This window comes from Mirounga leonina, unplaced genomic scaffold (assembly GCF_011800145.1).
Source record: "Mirounga leonina isolate KUSES-001 unplaced genomic scaffold, KU_Mleo_1.0 Mir_94, whole genome shotgun sequence".
Classification (NCBI taxonomy): Eukaryota; Metazoa; Chordata; class Mammalia; order Carnivora; family Phocidae; genus Mirounga; species Mirounga leonina.
Genome location: NW_023270855.1, coordinates 6,671,470 through 6,689,009, shown reverse-complemented (window position 1 = coordinate 6,689,009; position 17,540 = coordinate 6,671,470). Strand labels below are relative to the sequence as shown.

The window sequence follows — 17,540 nt, the reverse complement described above, 5'->3', positions numbered from 1 at the left end:
GTGTATGAAAGCATCTAACAGTGCCAGGCACAAGGTAAGCAGTCAATTAATTCCCTTTCTTTCCTTGCAACCATCTCAGAGTCCACAAATGAGCCTCACCTCCACCATGACCCAACACGAATTTTACCCTTCACCCAATTGGATGGAGTCCAGTGATAGGACCATTTTGAGTAGTAGTAACCCAAGCCTCAAATTGTCTGTGGAATTCAATGAAGGTGATATTCCAAGGTTTGGAGCAGTACCATTTGAAACCTGTCAAGGAGTCAGTGGTAAGTATTTTTCTGAATGTCAGCTCTTTTCACAGCATGGTTCTGAATGAATGCTCTTAAGCAAGACTAGATTTATGGCCAGAACAATTGCTCAGACCTCAGATCTCTGAGTGATACCTATCTAACTGATCCAAAGATTGGATTCATCCTCACACAAGGAATTTTCCTTCAAATACCATAAGAACAATTCATCTTGGCAATAGATGCTTGCCGTCTTTCTTAAAGACAAACCAGTGAGGGCGCCTGGGTGGCTCAGTTGGTTAAGCGACTGCCTTCGGGTCAGGTCATGATCCTGGAGTCCTGGGATCGAGTCCCGCATCGGGCTCCCTGCTCAGCGGGGAGTCTGCTTCTCCCTCTGACCTTCCCCCTTCTCATGTGCTCTCTCTCGTTCTCTCTCTCTCAAATAAATAAATAAAATCTTAAAAAAAAAAAAAAAGACAAACCAGTGGGCTGGGGCAGGAGACAATAGGAGCCATCTTCCAGAGAAAAGAATGTTGCAGATGCTGGATTCAAGGGCATCGAGAGTAACTAGCTAACTCTGAGACAGAGAATGGTTTGAGCCAGGGAACTTACCAGAAATGAGCATGTGTTTTTCCTCTGAGTGTGAAATCAGAGGACAACACCACCTAGGAAAGAAATTCTTCAAACCAAGATTGCCACATCTCTCTTGGCTCCAATTTCTTGCTTTGCATTCAGCTCTCACAAGCATGTGCTATATATAGGCAAGAAGAAAGTAAACAAGGAAGAAAGAAGATCAACATTCCTGGGTGCCAACTATGTGCAAGGCACTCTGCTGAGCCTTCGCATTTAATGTAACTTAATCTTGTGAGGAAGACATTAGCAACCCTATTCTATGGATGAAATAATGGGGGCTCAGAGAGGGTAAAAGCTTTGCCTTTAATACTGCAGAGCCAGGATTCAAACCAGCTGTCCGGATCCTGATTCGATCTTTCAATCATATCACTGTTTACCCAGAAAAGACCCTGTTGAGAATTTCTAAGTAAACCGTTAAACCAACTGTTCTAGACCAACACTTCAACTCTGAAGGGAAATGTCTCCTTTTGGTGGCCCATCCCCTGTGGGCTACCATATGGAGTTGGAATTTACTGAGGTTCTAACATCATTTTTGACATCGTTTGTCAAAGGATGGGGAAACACTTGGCACATGAGAATTGCTGAGACGTTGGCATCAGCCAGACCAGAGTTCAAACCCCAGTCCCACCATTTTCCAGCTGTGTGACATTGCACACAAGCTTGGACACTGCCCACCCGTCTATCTTCTCTCCTATACATTGGGGATGATTCCTACGTAGAAAGGTCTGGTCAAACAAATACTAAACATTGTGGTGATCATTTCACAATCATTTCACAATATGTGTAAGTCAAGACATTATAGTATCCAGTGTTGTGTGTCAATTATACCACAATAAAACTGGAGAAAAAAAAGAAAGAAAAAAGCCCTAACTGGAAAAAAAAAGATTCAGGTTTTTTTTAAGCATTAAGTACTTTAAAAAATAGTAAAATTATTTAATGGCTGTTTTTTCCACTTCATCATTCATCTGTTTGACCCTACAGTTGATTACTTAAGACAGCTCTAAAATCCAAGTCAACCCTACTTAAACTGATGAATTCATATTAGTTTGTATATTTTTAAAAAATATTTTCGTATACATTAGAACAGTTGCATATTCAATAAAAGTGGCTCCAGTTCAAAGTCTAATGTGCTCCTACCATATATAATGCTGACATCCCCAATAAGCAGACTGTGTTTGGATTTAGAGCACCACAATGTACAAACCTATTTTTGAAAGAACTTGATACATATAAATAAATAAATACTCATCTTGGGCAACCATGTCTTCATTATACTATGTTTACAGTTTAATATGCTTCTGAATTACATATATGAGGAGGCCCCATAATCTTCCCAGTGCTTATTGGCAGTAGGGGAAATGGGTTTGGGTCCAAAATAGATGAGGTTTCTGCACAGAAAGGAAAAAAGAAGGAAAAGGGTGTTTTTTTCCCTTCCAGAGTGGGAGCTTTGCGGAGAACAGTAAGCTGATGCCTTAGGGTGGTAGGTAATGTCATTTCTATACCCTTGAGGCTGCTTCAGAAGCCATAGTGCTTCTCAGCCTGCCTTCCATCTGTTTTTCCCCATCCCACTCCTCCCCCATCTCCAGGAACTTGGTGTGGACCCTGGGGTTGCACTGTGAGGGGTCTTGATCTAATTAGGGCAATTATTCCTCCCTCCCTCCTTCCTTCTGACTTCCCATCCTCCTTCCCTCCCTGCCTTCCTATTGTCTAGAGCACTTTCTGTTTGCCATTTACATTTCTAGATGTTGAAGCTGGGGCTATCAATAAAACAGACAAGGTCCTGCCCTGAAGGAGCTTATACTCTAATGGGGAGGTGTTGGGGAGGAGGTGGGAAGAGAGACAATTAGCCAGGAAACATAATTTAAGTCACATAAGTTACCTTAAAAGAGTTAAAGATAGTAGTAAGAGCAATGAAAAAATACAACAGGGACATGAAATAGAGAATGACTGGTGGTGGCCACAGAATGGCCTCAGTCTGACAGCATGATCAGGGAGGGCTTCTGTGAGGAGGTGACATTTGGGTTGAGAACTGAATGGTAACGAGGAACCAGTCATGCCACAATCTGGGGGAAGGATTTCCAGACAGGAAAAATAGCAAGTGCGAAGTCTCTGGGACAGGAGCAGGTCTGCCATGTTTGAAGAACCGTGTGAAGGCCAGGGTGACTGGACCATACATAATCAGTGAGGGGGAGAGACATTTGAGATACAGTTGGGGAAACAGGCAGGCTATAGCGAGGAGTTCAGACTTTATTCTGCGTGTAAAAGGAAGCCATTTGAGGGGGTTTAGGGAAGGAGGTAACACAGGTTTGAGTTCTTAAAAGACCTCTATAATGGCTGTGTGGAGAATAGGCTGTGGGGATGTCTTAGTCCGTTTGGGTTGTATAACAAAAATATCATGGATGGGGGAGCTTAAACAACAAACATTTATTTCTCTCAGTTCTGAAAGCTGGGAAGTCCGAGATCAAGGTGTCCTGTATATATTCGGTGTCTGGTGAGAGCCAACTTCCTGGTTCTTAGGCGGGCATTTTTTGCTGTGTTCTTACATGGTGGAAGGGGCAGAGGGGCTCTCTAGGTCTTGTATAAGGGCACTAGACTCATTCAGGAGGGCTCCACTCTCGTGACCTGATCACCTTCCAAAGGCCCCCACCTCCTAACACCATCACATGGGGACCGGGCTTCAGCATATGAATCTACAGGGGGCAAACACCCGATCTGTAGCTGGCAGGGAGATAGAGGCAAGGAGATAAGGCAGGAGACTTTCATAGTCTTTCATATGAGAGAGGATGGCAGTTCAAAACAAGAGGTGAAGGAAGCCAGGTGAACAAATTTGAGCTGTGTTTTGGTGGTAGATGTATCAGGCAATGTCAGTTACTGCAAGAGTTGACCCCAAAAGCTTGGTGGCTTTTCACATAAAGTCCAAACAGGTGTTCTAGAAGAGCCAGTGGCTGTCCGGCAAGTGCTGACTCAGGAACCCAGGATCCCTCAGTCTTGTGGCTCTGCCAGCCCTAGGACCTCAGAATCCTTTGCAGGATCTTCTTCATCCAGCAGATGGAGAAAGAGAACATGGAGAGGGCACACATGTTTCTTCACGGGCCTAAGCACAGATCACTTCCCCTTAATCCCATTGGTGATAACCAGTCACATGGCCTCACCTGAATGATGGGAAGCTAAGAAAGGCAGTCCCTGTGTGGGCAGCCACTTCCGGGCAACAGTTCTACGCTATGGGAAGGGAACTCAGATCCTTAGTGTCCAACTGGCCATTTCTGTCATGGTAGAGTTGGCACATTTTCTGGTGGATTGCACATAGGGGTTGAAAGAAAGTGAGGCCCCCAGAATGCCTTGGCTTTTGGCCTGAGCAAAGGTAGAAGGTGGTCATTAACTGAAATGGGAAGTTGGATGAGGAGTAGGTTTATACTAGAGGCAGGAGATATCAAAAGACCCATTTTGGCCACATGTAGTATGAGCTGCCTATGACACATCCAAAAGGAAATGTTGAAAAGGCAGTTGGTTATAAGTCAGGACCACAAAGGAAGGGTCAAGACTGGAGATTTAAATGTTGCATTTCCCTTTACCCAGGGCTTCTGATCCCAACCCTCCTCATACAGGTATGGGCCCCTCATTACCCTTGACCTTCAATGCATTAACTGCATCAGCATAACTTTACTCCTCTTTAGAGATAATGTTTGTAATTCTCTAATGCAAGAAATGATAACTGTTACTATTACATGCATTCACTCATTCAACACATAATTTATTGAGTGTCTACTATGTGCTGGCCACTAGTGGTTAGTAAATAGCCTCCGCCCTGTGAAGATGCCATTTTAGGAGGAGAAGATGATAAATAAAGAAGTATACCGTGTGTTAGCTGCCCTAGAGAACAACAGGGTGGGGTTAATGAGAAAATACCAGGGAAGTCAGGCGCTGGAGTTACTAGAAGCAGGAAGACTTCTATAATAAGGAACACTTGAGCAGAAACCTGAAGGAACTTGAGAGTTTGTGCAAACATAAACGCAGATGCAGGGGCTCAATCAGCTAGAAGCATTATCCAGATAACCCAGTATTTCCTTATGCCAATTTTGTGTCTATATGTCTATGTGCCTATATGGGGGAAGCATGTGCCAGGTCAGGGCAAAGCAAATGCAAAGGCCCAGAGGCAGAACAGTACCTGGCATGTTCCAAAATCAGCCACGAGGCCAGTGTGTCTGGAATAGGTGGGGATGGGGAAGAGTGGTAGAGGATGAGGTCAGAGAGGTGGGGGGTGGGCAGGCCATGCAGTAGCCAAAACAGATTTTTTTTTCCCCAACACTTTCATGTAACTGGAGAAGGAGGGAGAAAAACAAACCTATTTCCTGGTGCAGAAATCTTTGCAAAGAAACCAACACACAATCAATAACTTCCTGTGCAGCTCCCAAAATGAAACACTTTCAAAGTGGAGGATCTGCAACCAAAATAAGAAAGGGTAACAGTTTCACAACATGGAGCACAGAACGCACAGAGTTTCCTCTTGCCGCAGGTTTTCTTCAGTTAATTATAGCCACATGTGAAGCCCGCTGGCTTGGAGGGGAAGCATTCTTAGCAAGCGCCATCAGAGACCCAGGCACACGCTTCCCACCCCTCACACTTGGAGCAAGACCATTTGCGTGATTAGCTCAGGAGGATGGGAACCTTAAAATGCTGCAATGATAAATACTCTGTTTTCTGAATCTCAACTCCAGAAACTGAGCCAGGGGCCTTTTATTAGCTGGTTTTTAGAACATTAGAAGAAGCTGGTTTAAATGGAAAAAAATAAAAAAGTCTTTTTTCAAGGGATACACAGTTTCTCAGGCCTGTTAAATTACCTTGCCTGGTTCCCTCTTGATCTGCCCACTATGATAAGAGCCATGAAACAGAAAAACCAGCGGTGGAGTCTAAACCTTTTGAAGCTGCTCTTCATTGCTGTGGGACTCCTCAGACAGTGCTCAGCAATGTCTGCAAGCATGTGGGCAGGGCTCTACAGTGGATGCTCATGAGGTTGTCTTAGTTAATGCTGACAATCCCCGGAACTGGTCCCATGTTCTCTGTTTTGTAGGAAAGTGAACTGTGGATATCAACAAGGTCTTGGCTCCCCAGCATCTAGAGGTCCTTCCTATTTGGGAGAAATTCTTCATTGGCTACGTTTACAGAAGCCGAAGGGCGCCCCATGACCCCTCCCTGAGCCAGGAGGTGGGCAAATGGTCTAGGCTCAGCCAACTGGATGTTCCTGCCCAGGATCTTGGTGATGGCAATATCAAGAGTCCTGGAATGGTAATGCCCGGGCCAAAGTGGGGAATCCAGTGCTGGGACAGTCATAGCTCCCCCTCTGCCCCAGATGGTTCTGGGGAAGCCCTGACCACCCTCTCCAGCTCTGACCAGTTTGGTTCTCTACTCTTCCCACCTGTTTTTCAGCCACCCAATCCCCATCCAACAAACTCCATTTCTGCTTATATTACCAGAGACCAACCATTTCTGCTCACTATAACCCAGAGCCCTAGCTTAACATTAAGTAATTTGCACACCCCCAACAAAGAACAGAAATTCCGGACTCCCAGAGTTGATGTACATTGTTCTTGTTCCCGTGTACCTTGAATATGTATAACCTCCTTAGAGGCTTGTACCTAGGTCTTAAGCAGCTATCGAACACAAACACCTTAGCAAGGTAAATACAAGCAATGCCACCAAATCACCAATGTTGACATTAACAGCATGGACCTAATATGACAGATGGTGCTGCTTTATTAAATTACATAGCTGTTAATAATAGGAATGTGAAACTGACTGATATGGGCTCGTGTGTTTTCATTTTACTACTACCATGGGCCACTTGATGACTTAACTCTTCTAACCTCTTTTTTCCATTCAAACCTCAGTGAACACTCATTCATACAGCTGATCTTGAGGTCATTTGCTCTTTACTTTGCATGGGTGCACCATTCACTAGTGAAGACTACTAATGTTCTTTGGCTCTTTGGGCTGGGACCATTAAAATTGTTCTACTCAGCTCTAATGCCATTGCAAACATAAATGCAGATGCAGGGGCTCAATCAGCTAGAAGAGTCATCCAGACAACCCAATATTTGCTTGTATCAATTTTTTAAAGGTTAACATCAAGAATACTAAATTTTAAAAATTCTCCTACAAAACTCATAAATTCCTAAGACTACATTTGTAAACCTCAGTTTCAGAAATCATGGCAATGTAGTTAAGGAGCATAAGCTTTAAAAAAAGGAGTGTAAACTTTGGAGTTAAAGGAAAAAAATTCTGGTTTTGAATCCTAACCCCATCCTTTAAGAGTCTTGGAATGGTGAGCAAGTTGTAATCTGAGCCTTAATTTTCTTACCTGTAGAATGGAACAGTAATACCTATCTTTCAGGACAGTGGTATTAAACAAGATAATTGTGTAACTATAATAAATGGTAGTCATTATTGTTATAGGTATCCTAATTGACATTCAAATTGGTTAACATAGTTGCCCCAGTTCATACAACCATTTGGTCCCAGAAACAGACCTGGAGCCCAGATCCCCTCAACACCTCAAATCTTGTTTTTAAAAGCATCTGTGCTGGAGTGCCTGGGTGGCTCAGTCGTTAAGCATCTGCCTTTGGCTCAGGTCATGATCCTGGGGTCCTGGGATCGAGCCCTGCATTAGGCTCCCTGCTCCGTGGGAAGCCTGCTTCTCCCTCTCCCACTCCCCCTGCTTGTGTTCCCTCTCTCGCTGTGTCTCTCTCTGTCAAATAAAGAAATAAAATCTTTAAAAAAAAAAAAAAAGGCATCTGTGCTGAGCAAGGCGAGGCCCCTAGGGGCAAGCTGCCTACCTTTTAGGGCTGTGCTCCTAGAGAGCTGCTGTGTCTGAGACATTTGCACTCTGCAGGAAATTATTCATTCCAGGTTAATTTCGTGGATGATCATTCAAAAACACATGATCACATTATTCCCCTACTTGGAAACTATCCATTATACCTATGGTTCTCCAAATGGGGTCCCCTGATCAACAGGGACTTATTAGAAATGCAAATGCAAATTCTCAGGCCTGATCCCAGACATACTCCAGCAGAAGCTCTGGTGGTAAGGACCAGTGTTCTGTGTTTCACTGAGCCCCTCGGATGATCCTGAAGCATGCTAAAGTTTAAAAACTCCTGCATGATAGGACCAAGTCCATACTTCCTTAGCACAGCATTCAAGTCTCTTCCTGTGCTGGTCCCAGGCTACTCTTCTAGCCTCCTCTCCGAACACTCCTGAAAACACTTTATGCTCCAGCACCATCAGACTTTACTTTCTGTCTTAAACGTGACAGGCCCTCTTATGCCTTAGTACGTGCAGTGCATTTCCCTCTACTGGGCATTTCTCCAAAAAGTCTCTTCCTCTGTGAAGCTTTCCCTGATTGCTTCAAGGCTGGATGTGTGGCTCTGCAGCCTCTGTGTCATATTTCTATTGCATATACAGGGGTTGATCACACTGTATTGTCTCTCACTAGTTACTGAGACCGCTAGTTACCAATCATTATCCAGGTTCTCCCTGCCCCAGCAAGAGAATGCTGATTTCCCAGCTCCCTTGCAAGACAGGAGTGGTCAACGAGATGCAAACAGAAGCTGATGGGTTTTGGGGGTGCTTGATGATTCAGCTGGCAGGTACTCTGCTGCTCTCCTCTCCTTCCTCCTTATACGAGCCAAGCTGCATTGCCCACCTTGCAACCATGGGTAAGCTTGAGGCTGGGGAAACCATGCTAAGGATGGCAGAGAAAAAAACATAGCAGGAGCCTGGGATGTTGGTGACATTGTGAGGCCACTGCACCATCTCTGGACCTTTGTCCCCTGGCTTTAGGTTACATGATATTCAAATAAATCCCTTTCTTCCCTTCCCCTTTTCTTTCCTTCCTTCCTCCCTCCCTCCCTCCCTCGCTCCCTTCCTCCCTCCCTGTGGCTCTCTCTCTCTCTCTCCCCCTCCCTCTCTCCCTCTCTTCTCTCTTCTTTCTCTCTCTCTTCCTCTCTTTCTTTCTTTCTTTTCTTTCTTTCTTTTAATAAATCCCTTTCTTATTGGAGCCACGTTCCCCCCTCCCTGAGAATCTAACAACACAGTGCCTCAAAGGCAGGACTGTCTTTTACTCATTGCTGAATCTATGTGCCTGGCACAGAGCCTAGCAGATGCTTAATAAATACTTGAGGAAGGAATGAAAGAACAAATCCTTATTCTTTCTGTTGCAGAAGGAATCGGAGCTTGCATATCGGGCCTAAAATTGCCTTCTTGGAAACTCTGGGAAACCACATCAGGTTAAAAATAAAGACAGATCTTTTAAATTTTATTTTAAATTAAAATGTCACAGTTGTAACTGAAACCAGGATAACATTATCCTACCACTGGACAGAAAATAGGTGCTAAATGAAGACATGTGTCACTCCTGCTTAAAATCCCACAATAGTTCCCCATGGCTCTTAAAGTCTTAAGTTCCTAGCGTTTTCTGTTTTTTCACTGTTTTTTAAAAATTTTTATAGTGATAACTGTAGATTTACATGTAATTATAATAAATAATAGAGATCCCATGTACCCTTTGTCTAGTTTTCTCCAATGCAAACTATAGTACAATATCATAACCAGAAAACTGACATTGATACAATCCACCAATCTGATTCAGTTCCCAGTTTTTGCTTGTATTCATTTGTGTGTGTATGTGCACGCATATGTGTGTGTTTAATTCTTTACCATTTTATCATGTGTAGGTATCCACATATCCACCTCCACGGTCAAGACACAGAATATTTCCATCACCACAAGGATCCTCTGCATTGCTCTTTTATACCCACACTTACCTCCTTCCTGCTGTGCCCTCTCCCCCATCCCTGACCCTGGCAACCGCCAAGCTAGTCACCATTTCTAAAATTTGTCATTTTAAAATGTTCTATAAATAGGGCGCCTGGGTGGCTCAGTTGGTTAAGCGACTGCCTTCGGCTCAGGTCATGATCCTGGAGTCCCTGGATCGAGTCCCGCATCGGGCTCCCTGCTCGGCAGGGAGTCTGCTTCTCCCTCTCCCACTCCCCCTGCTTGTGTTCCCTCTCTCGCTGTGTCTTTCTCTGTCAAATAAATAAAATCTTTAAAAAAAATGTTCTATAAATGGAATAACACAGTATGCCACCTTTTGGGATTGGCTTCTCTCCCTCAGCATAAGTCCCTGGAGATCCATGCAAGTTGTTGTGTGTATCAATCTTTCCATTCCTTTTACTGCTGAGTAATTGCTACTCAGCGGTATGGATGGACCACAGTTTGTTTAACCATTGGCCTGTTGAAGGACATCTGGGCTATTTCCACGTTTGAGCTATCACAAATAAAGATGCCTGTGAACATTCATGTACAAGTTTTTGTATGAACATGCCCACTACCTTTTGAACCCCTTCCTATGACTGAAGTGTTCCCTCCCTTATGAGTCCTGCCTACTGAAGACAGAAGTCAGAAAAACTCATTTTCCCAACTTGCATCCGAGGCACTTAGGCTCTGTCCATCAGACACAGCCACATGGGAATTTGTTCACGTATGAGCTGTGTGAGGAAGCAGGTACTCCAGAGAATCCATTTTTAGACCAGGATAAGTGAAGAGGGCAGCAGTTATGGAGGTCTGGGTGTCCATGTCACGGCAGCCAGTGAGCTTCGGTGACTATACCAGAGGGGGGTGGGGTGGGCAGTGGTGTCTTTGGTGAAAGTCCTGTGGGGAGGTTTGGGCATTGTTTTTGGTCCTGTGGCCTCCCAGCGCCATTCTATGACCCTCGTAGAGAGGTGAACTACCTAATCTTTTCAACATTTGTTTTCTGCTTAAATAAGCTTGAGTAGATTCTGTCATCTACAACTAAGAACTCCCACCAACCTCCCTCTCTAGCCTCATTTCTAGCTGCTCCTTATATGCAACGCTCCAACTATCCTACACTCCTTTCAGTTTCCCAAATATACCTTACTGGCTTCATATACTTTCCCGTTTACGGCGCGTCTCATGTTGTATTAACGCTGTTTACTTCTCTGGCCATTCTCAGAACTGTGAATGCATCCCCAGCCTCCGTCACACTTCTACTGCCCTTAGGATACGATCAACCAATATTCAAATGATTGCTTATCTTTATCTTTGATGACATAAGAACAATGCCTGTGACCAGGGTCCCTTTCGCCACTCCGAACTGAAGTTTCATAATCTATAAAATGGAGTAACATTGCTAAGAGAAGGACAGTATAAACAACAACAAATAATTAAGGAGATGCAAATCAAGACCACACTCAGTAGGATGGCTGCTACCAAAAAACCCCAGAAAACCAAGTGTTGGCGAAGATGTGGAGAAATTGGAATCCTCCTGCGCTGTTGGTGGGAATGTGAAGTGGTGCAGCCACCATGGAAAACAGTATGATGGTTCCTCAGAAAGTTTAAAATGAAACTAATTGAAAGCAGGGTCTCCGAAGAGATGTTTGTACACCCATGTTATATCAGCAATATTCACTATAACTAAAAGGTGGCAGGAAGCAACCTAAGTGTCCATGGAGGATAATGGATAAGCACAATGTGGTTTACACACACGATGGAATATGATTCAGCCTTAAAAAGGAAGGAAATTCTAACACATGCTACATGGATGAAACCTCAGGACACTATGCTAAGTGAAATAAGCCAGTCAGAAAAAGACAAATACTATATGATTTCACTTATATGAGGTAGTTAGAGTAGTCAGATTCATAGAGATGGAAAAGTAGAATCGTGGTTGCCAGAGAATGGGAGTTATTGTTGAATGGATACAGAGTTTCAGTTTTGCAAGATGAAAAGTGTTCTGAGGATGGACGGTGGTGATGGTTGCACAACAATGTGAGTGTACTGAATGTGCCACTGAACTTTACACTTAAAAATGATTAAGGGGCGCCTGGGTGGCTCAGTTGTTAAGCGTCTGCTTTGGCTCAGGTCCTGATCCCAGGGTCCTGGGATTGAGCCCCGTGTTGGGCTCCCTGCTCAGAGGGGAGCCTGCTTCTCCCTCTCCCACTCCCCCTGCTTGTGTTCCCTCTCTCACCGTCTCTCTCTCTCTCTCTCTGTGTCAAATAAATAAATAAAATATTTAAAAAAATAGATTCTTTAAAAAAATGGTTAAGATGTAAATTTTATGTTATGTGTATTTTTTATGAAGATTTTATTTATTTATTTAGAGGGAAAGTGTGTGTGTGAGTGGGGAGAGGGAGAGAGAGAATTTTTTTTTTTTAAGATTTTATTTATTTAAGATAGAAAGCAAGAGAGAGAGCACGAGCAGGGGAAGGAGGAAGGGCAGCGGAAGAGGGAGAAGCAGGTTCCCCAGGGAGCCTGGAGCCCGAAGCAGGGCTCGATCCCAGGACCCTGGTGCCCAGGAGAGAGAGGTTCTTAAGCAGACTCCATGGTGAGTGAGGAGCCAGAGATGGGGCTCGATCTCACATCCCTGAGACCAAGAGCTGAGCTGAAATCAAGAATCGGATGCTTAACGGACTGAGCCACGCAGCGCCCCTGTTATGTGTATTTTAACACAGTTTTTTGTTTTTTTTTTTGAGTAAGTAACAAATCACAATGAGTCACCATTTCATATCTGCTAGAATGGCTAAAACAGTATCAGGTGCCAGGAAAGATGTAAAGTGATTAGAGTTCTCATGTGCTGTTTGACCCTCTCTATAAACATTTAAAAATTTAAATATACACTTATCATGTGACCCTGCAGTTCTCAAGCCAGATATATACCCAACAGAAATGAAATGTTACAAAAAGACTGGCACACAATGTCAGAGCAGCTTTGCTTATAATAGTCAAAGACCACAAACAAGCTAAATGTCCATCAACACGTAAATAGGGGCGACTGGGTGGCTCAGTAGGTTAAGCGTCTGCCTTAGGCTCGGCTCATGGTTCCCAGGTCCTGGGTTCGAGTCCCACATTGGGCTCCCCGCTCCGTGGGAAGCCTGCTTCTCCCTCTGCCTCTGCCTGCTGCCCACCCCCCCACCGCTTGTGCTCGTGTACTCTTGCTCGCTCTGTCAAATAAAATATTTTTAAAAACACAGGTAAATAGATAAAAAACAAATTGTGATCCATCCATACAATGGAATACTCCTCAACGATAAAAGGAATGAACCACTAATACATGTAACAACATGGAAGGATCTCAAAACATTATGCTGAGGAAAAAACCCCGAGGTATAAAAGACTACATACTATATGATTTCATCTACATGAAATTCCAGAAAAGACAAATCTAATATGTGGTGATAGAAATGAGTTCAGTGGTTACCAGGGATAAGGCTGAAGGGAATGACTGTAAAGAGGCATGAAGGAACTTTCTGGAATGGTGGAAATAGTTTTATCTTGATTGGTGGTTTCATAGATGTATGCATTTGTCAAAAGTTCTTAAGCCATACACTTGAAATAGATCTAGATTATATTTCAATAAAGTTGGAAAAACATTAGTGGGACACAGTATTTACATATCAAACACTAGAATCCCACTCTTCAGCCTCAATGTCTCATATTAATGTTAATGTGTTTTGTACTCTTACATGCAGTAGTAAAATGATGAAGAAAAGAAAGAGAAATTGACATTTTTTTTTGAGAGTTCTCTTCAGTGGGAGTTACCAGAGGAGTCATCTGGATGGTACAAGGGAAAGCATGAGATTTGAACCCACGGCAATTATTTTGTTACCAAAATGAGAGCTTAGAGGGGGTTCTGCTTGGCACTTACACCTATGTGCTATCATTTGACCCTCAACACCCTAGGAAGCAAATTTCATTGTACTCATGCTTAGGATTGAGCAAAGAGTCTCAGATTTGCTAAATAACCGACTTGTCACACAGCCAGAAAGTGGTTGAACTAGGGTTTGAACCTCATACTCTTCTGACTACATACCTGGAAACTGGAACCCTGTATTCATATGCCTTGGGTCCTGGCCACCAAAACCTGTTTCCGTTGCTTTACAATGATTAGGGTCCCCCAGAGGGCCCCTGAGTTCTCTGCAACTCCAACCTATATAGTTAAGGCACAGGGACAATGGACTGGCTAGTCCATTGGTTACTACAGAGGGTCAGGATCTCTTGGCAGATTTTTTTTCTCTTCCAGCCATTTCTTTCTTTCTTTCTTCTTTCCTTCCTTCCTTTTCATTCTTTTTCTCTTTCTTTCTTTATTTCTCTCTCTCTTTCTTTCCTTCCTTCTTTTCTTTCTCTCTCTCTTTCTTTCCTTCCTTTTCTTTTTCTTCCTTTTTTAAGATTTTATTTCTTTATTTGAGAGAGAGAGTGAGAGAGAGCATGAGCGGAGGAGAGGGGCAGAGGGAGAGGGAGAAGTAGACTCTCCACTGAGCAGGGAGCCCTACGTGGGGCTCGATCCCAGGATGCCAGGATCAGGACCTGAGTCTAAGGCAGATGCTTAACTGACTGAGCCACCCTGGCACCCCAGCCATTTATTTCTTTTTATTTACAGTTGTGTTCAACACAAACCAATTCCATAACATGAGAAATGCTGTGAATCAAAGCATAAACACATAAACACAATGTACAATCCAAAACAGATGTATAGCATTCAGATATGAAGCAAGAGGGGGTATTCATTCACACCCAAAGTAGCCTGAGATCTGCTGGATCTGTCTGTTTCATGTTGGTTTCTGAGGATGGCAAGAATTGACTTTGGCTTTTAAGACTACTGTGGCCATATTCGATATTGGAACATCTTGGCATCAGTTTTGTGCCCACGTGAGCAAAAGACTTCAGGGGATGTCTATTTCTAAAAAGCTTTCTCTCTATTGAGGCAGATATAAAAGATCCTCTTTCCAGAATCAAGCCCACAATAGGCTCCAACCCTTTTAGACCTATGTCTAAAATATTTACTAGTTGTTCTGGCTGCTCACACCATTCTGGTAACTAAAGGCTTGTGGCTTGGCTTGACATCCTCCTTCAGTAAAAGCGACTGATGGGTCTGAGCATCAGCAAGCTAAAGCCCAGTTCCCTCTCACCTGGCCAGATGTACAGGCTGACATAATAGTTGTATTGGTCAGGACTCTTTTTCACCCATAAGAATTTGTTCACTCTTGCAACTGAAACGTTCAGAGGGAACTAGCTCCAGACAGGGCTTGTTTCCAAGGATCTCACCCGTCACCAAGGCCCCAGTTACTGCCTTCTTCAGCTCTCTCTCCCGTGGACCTGGTTTATCTGCAGGCTCCACGTTCTGTTTTGTGGTGGCAAAACGGCTACCATAGGTCCAAGTTGCTCTCATACCACGACATCCAGAGGAACAGAAAGAGTCTTTTCTAGGAGTTTCCAGAAGAGACTTTTACTCAGAAGCCTGAGCAAGCAGCTTCTTGGCTGTGATCTGCTCATCGGTCGAGCCCTGAGCCAAATGCTGTGGGAGGCAAGCACATTACTGTGACCAGTAAGCACTTGCTCTGCTAGGGTCAGACCCACCAAACCACATGGTCGAGAACAGGGGAGAATGAATCCCCCAAAGGACAGTCAGGGCAGCATTGGTAGGTAGAACCTGAAAGGCAGTCAGCACATTTCCTCCTGAGCAGCTTCCTCTACACTTTGAAATGACTGGCTCAACCCTAAAGAACATCAAGTCTGGACCTTGTTCAGTCCTTAGCTCACTGAAACTCCCTATAGCCTTTGCCACTGTTGATCCTTCTTGAAATTCCTCACTCTAAGGGTTCTCAACCCTGGCTGTCATCTGAAGACATCAAAGTGGAGAACTTTACACTTATCAATGCTCACGGGTTCAGATTCTGTGGGTATGAGGTTAGCGCAAGGGACAGGCATCTATACGTTTACAAGGCTTCGTGGGTGACTTTGATGCAAGCAGTCCCGATTGAGAACCACTGTCCTAGGCTGCTGTGACATCACCCTCTTCTGGCCCATTCATTCATTTTGCAGATACTTACTGAGTGTGTACTACACGTGCCAGACCCTCAGGTGGGTCCTGAGCACACACAGGTGAACAAGGCAGACAAGCTAACTGTCCTTATGAAGCTTAATTTTAGTGGGGAACATGGAGAGAGGCAAATGAACAAGGAAATGTTCCAAAGATTTTAGATAGGCCCATGAGCTATAAAGGAAGTAAATCAAGAGGAAGTGACAGGATGGTAAAAAATGGCTGCCCGGCATTATTCACAGTAGCCCAGATATGGAAACAACCGAAATGTCTATCGATGGATGAATGGATAAAGAAAATATGATATATATAAACAATGGACTATTTTACACTCTTAAAAAAGAAGGAGGGGCGCCTGGGTGGCTTAGTCGGTTAAGCATCTGACTCTTGGTTTCAACTCAGGCCATGATCTCGGGGTCGTGAGATCAAGCCCCATGTCGGGTCCACACTCAGTGTGGAGTCTGCTTGAGATTCTCTCTCTCCCTCTCCTTCTGCCCCTCCCCCTGCTTGTGTGCGCACTCTCTCTCTCAAATAAATAGATAAATCTTAAAAAAAAAAAAAAAAAGAAGGAAGGAAATCTTGCCATTTGCACCAACATGGATGGACCTAGAGGACATTATAATAAGTGAAATAAGCCAGACCTAAGAAGACAAATGCTGCATGATTCCACTGATGTGGGGAATCTAAAATAGTAAAAGTCATAGAAGGAGGTAATAGAATGGTGGTTGCCAGGGGCTGGGAGAGGGAGAAATGGCAGAAGTGATAGTCAAAGAGTACAAAGTTTCAGTTATACAAGATCAATAATTTCCGGAGATCGTAGTTAACAATACCATATTGTATACTTAAATTTTGCTAAAAGGATAGATCTTATGTTATTTATTCTTACCACAAACAAACAAACAAAAATAATAATAATAAAGGGAGGCAGAGGAAGCTTTGGGAGGTGATGAATCCATTTATGGCTTCCATGGTGGTGACAGTCACAGGTATACACTTATCCCTAAACTCACTGAATTGTATACATTAAATCTGCACAGCTTTTTACATGTCAATCACACCTTAATAAAATGTTTTTTGTTTTTCAAAAAAAAGACCCTGGAAAGTGATGAATGTCAGAAGGAGCAGACCTAAAACAGGATTGCACTTAGTGCACCCAAGAACAGAGGAAAGTCCTGTGTCTGATCTGAGTAAGGAAGAGCAAAAGACAAGGAGGTACGTGGGCAGGGCAGGATCTTGCTGGGCTCTGTGGGCAGCAGTAAGGAGTTCAGATTTATTCTCTACACACTGGGAAGCCCCGAGTCTCCTCATATGTCTCTTGTATGTCTTTGTGGGTTTTTGTGAGCTGCTTTTTCTCTACCTGAGCCTTAAGTGTTACTGTTCTCTCAGCTTCTTTCCTTGGCCCCTTCCTCTTCTCATTCTACCTGGGTGGGTGGGGGAGTGGTGGGTCTTCCTTGCTCTTAGTTGGCAGTTGAGACCTTTCTCCGGGGCTTTGGACTCATGTATCAAACACAGGCTGGACCCTCTGTGTCCCACGGGCTCCTCAGACTTGTGCAAAGCCCTCCTGCAGCCTCCCCTCCCATCCGCTCCATGTGCTATCTCTCCAGCTCAGGTAAAAACACTACCTGCTACCCAGACATCCAACCTAGAAACCTGAGTGTCACTGTGAGTCCCTCCCTCTCCCTCACCTCGTACAGTCAATCAATTACCAATTTTTTTTAAACCTCCGAAATATTTTTCAAATCTCTTTTCCTCACTCTCCTGCCTGAACCAGATGACAGTGCTAAGCC

General features: G+C 43.9%; 1 protein-coding gene and 1 long non-coding RNA gene across 6 annotated transcripts in view; one reads left to right on the top strand and one right to left on the bottom strand.

Annotated features, from left to right (window-relative positions):
- Positions 1–17,540, bottom strand: part of VGLL4 (vestigial like family member 4) — a 191,242-nt gene that overhangs the window by 158,432 nt on the left and 15,270 nt on the right. For 4 of the 5 annotated variants that reach the window (XM_034997774.1, XM_034997775.1, XM_034997773.1 and 1 more), the window contains 2 exons: positions 5,206–5,301; positions 843–981 (listed from right to left, as the gene is read on the bottom strand). The exons of the other annotated variant lie outside the window; for it this stretch is intronic. The gene's annotated coding sequence lies outside the window, so the exon portion shown is untranslated. The remainder of the gene's footprint in view (positions 1–842; positions 982–5,205; positions 5,302–17,540) is intronic. 5 annotated transcript variants of the gene reach the window in all.
- Positions 194–16,890, top strand: LOC118005708. The gene is made up of 3 exons (XR_004677861.1): positions 194–269; positions 5,932–6,146; positions 16,846–16,890. It is a non-coding gene; the product is annotated as an uncharacterized LOC118005708 (long non-coding RNA).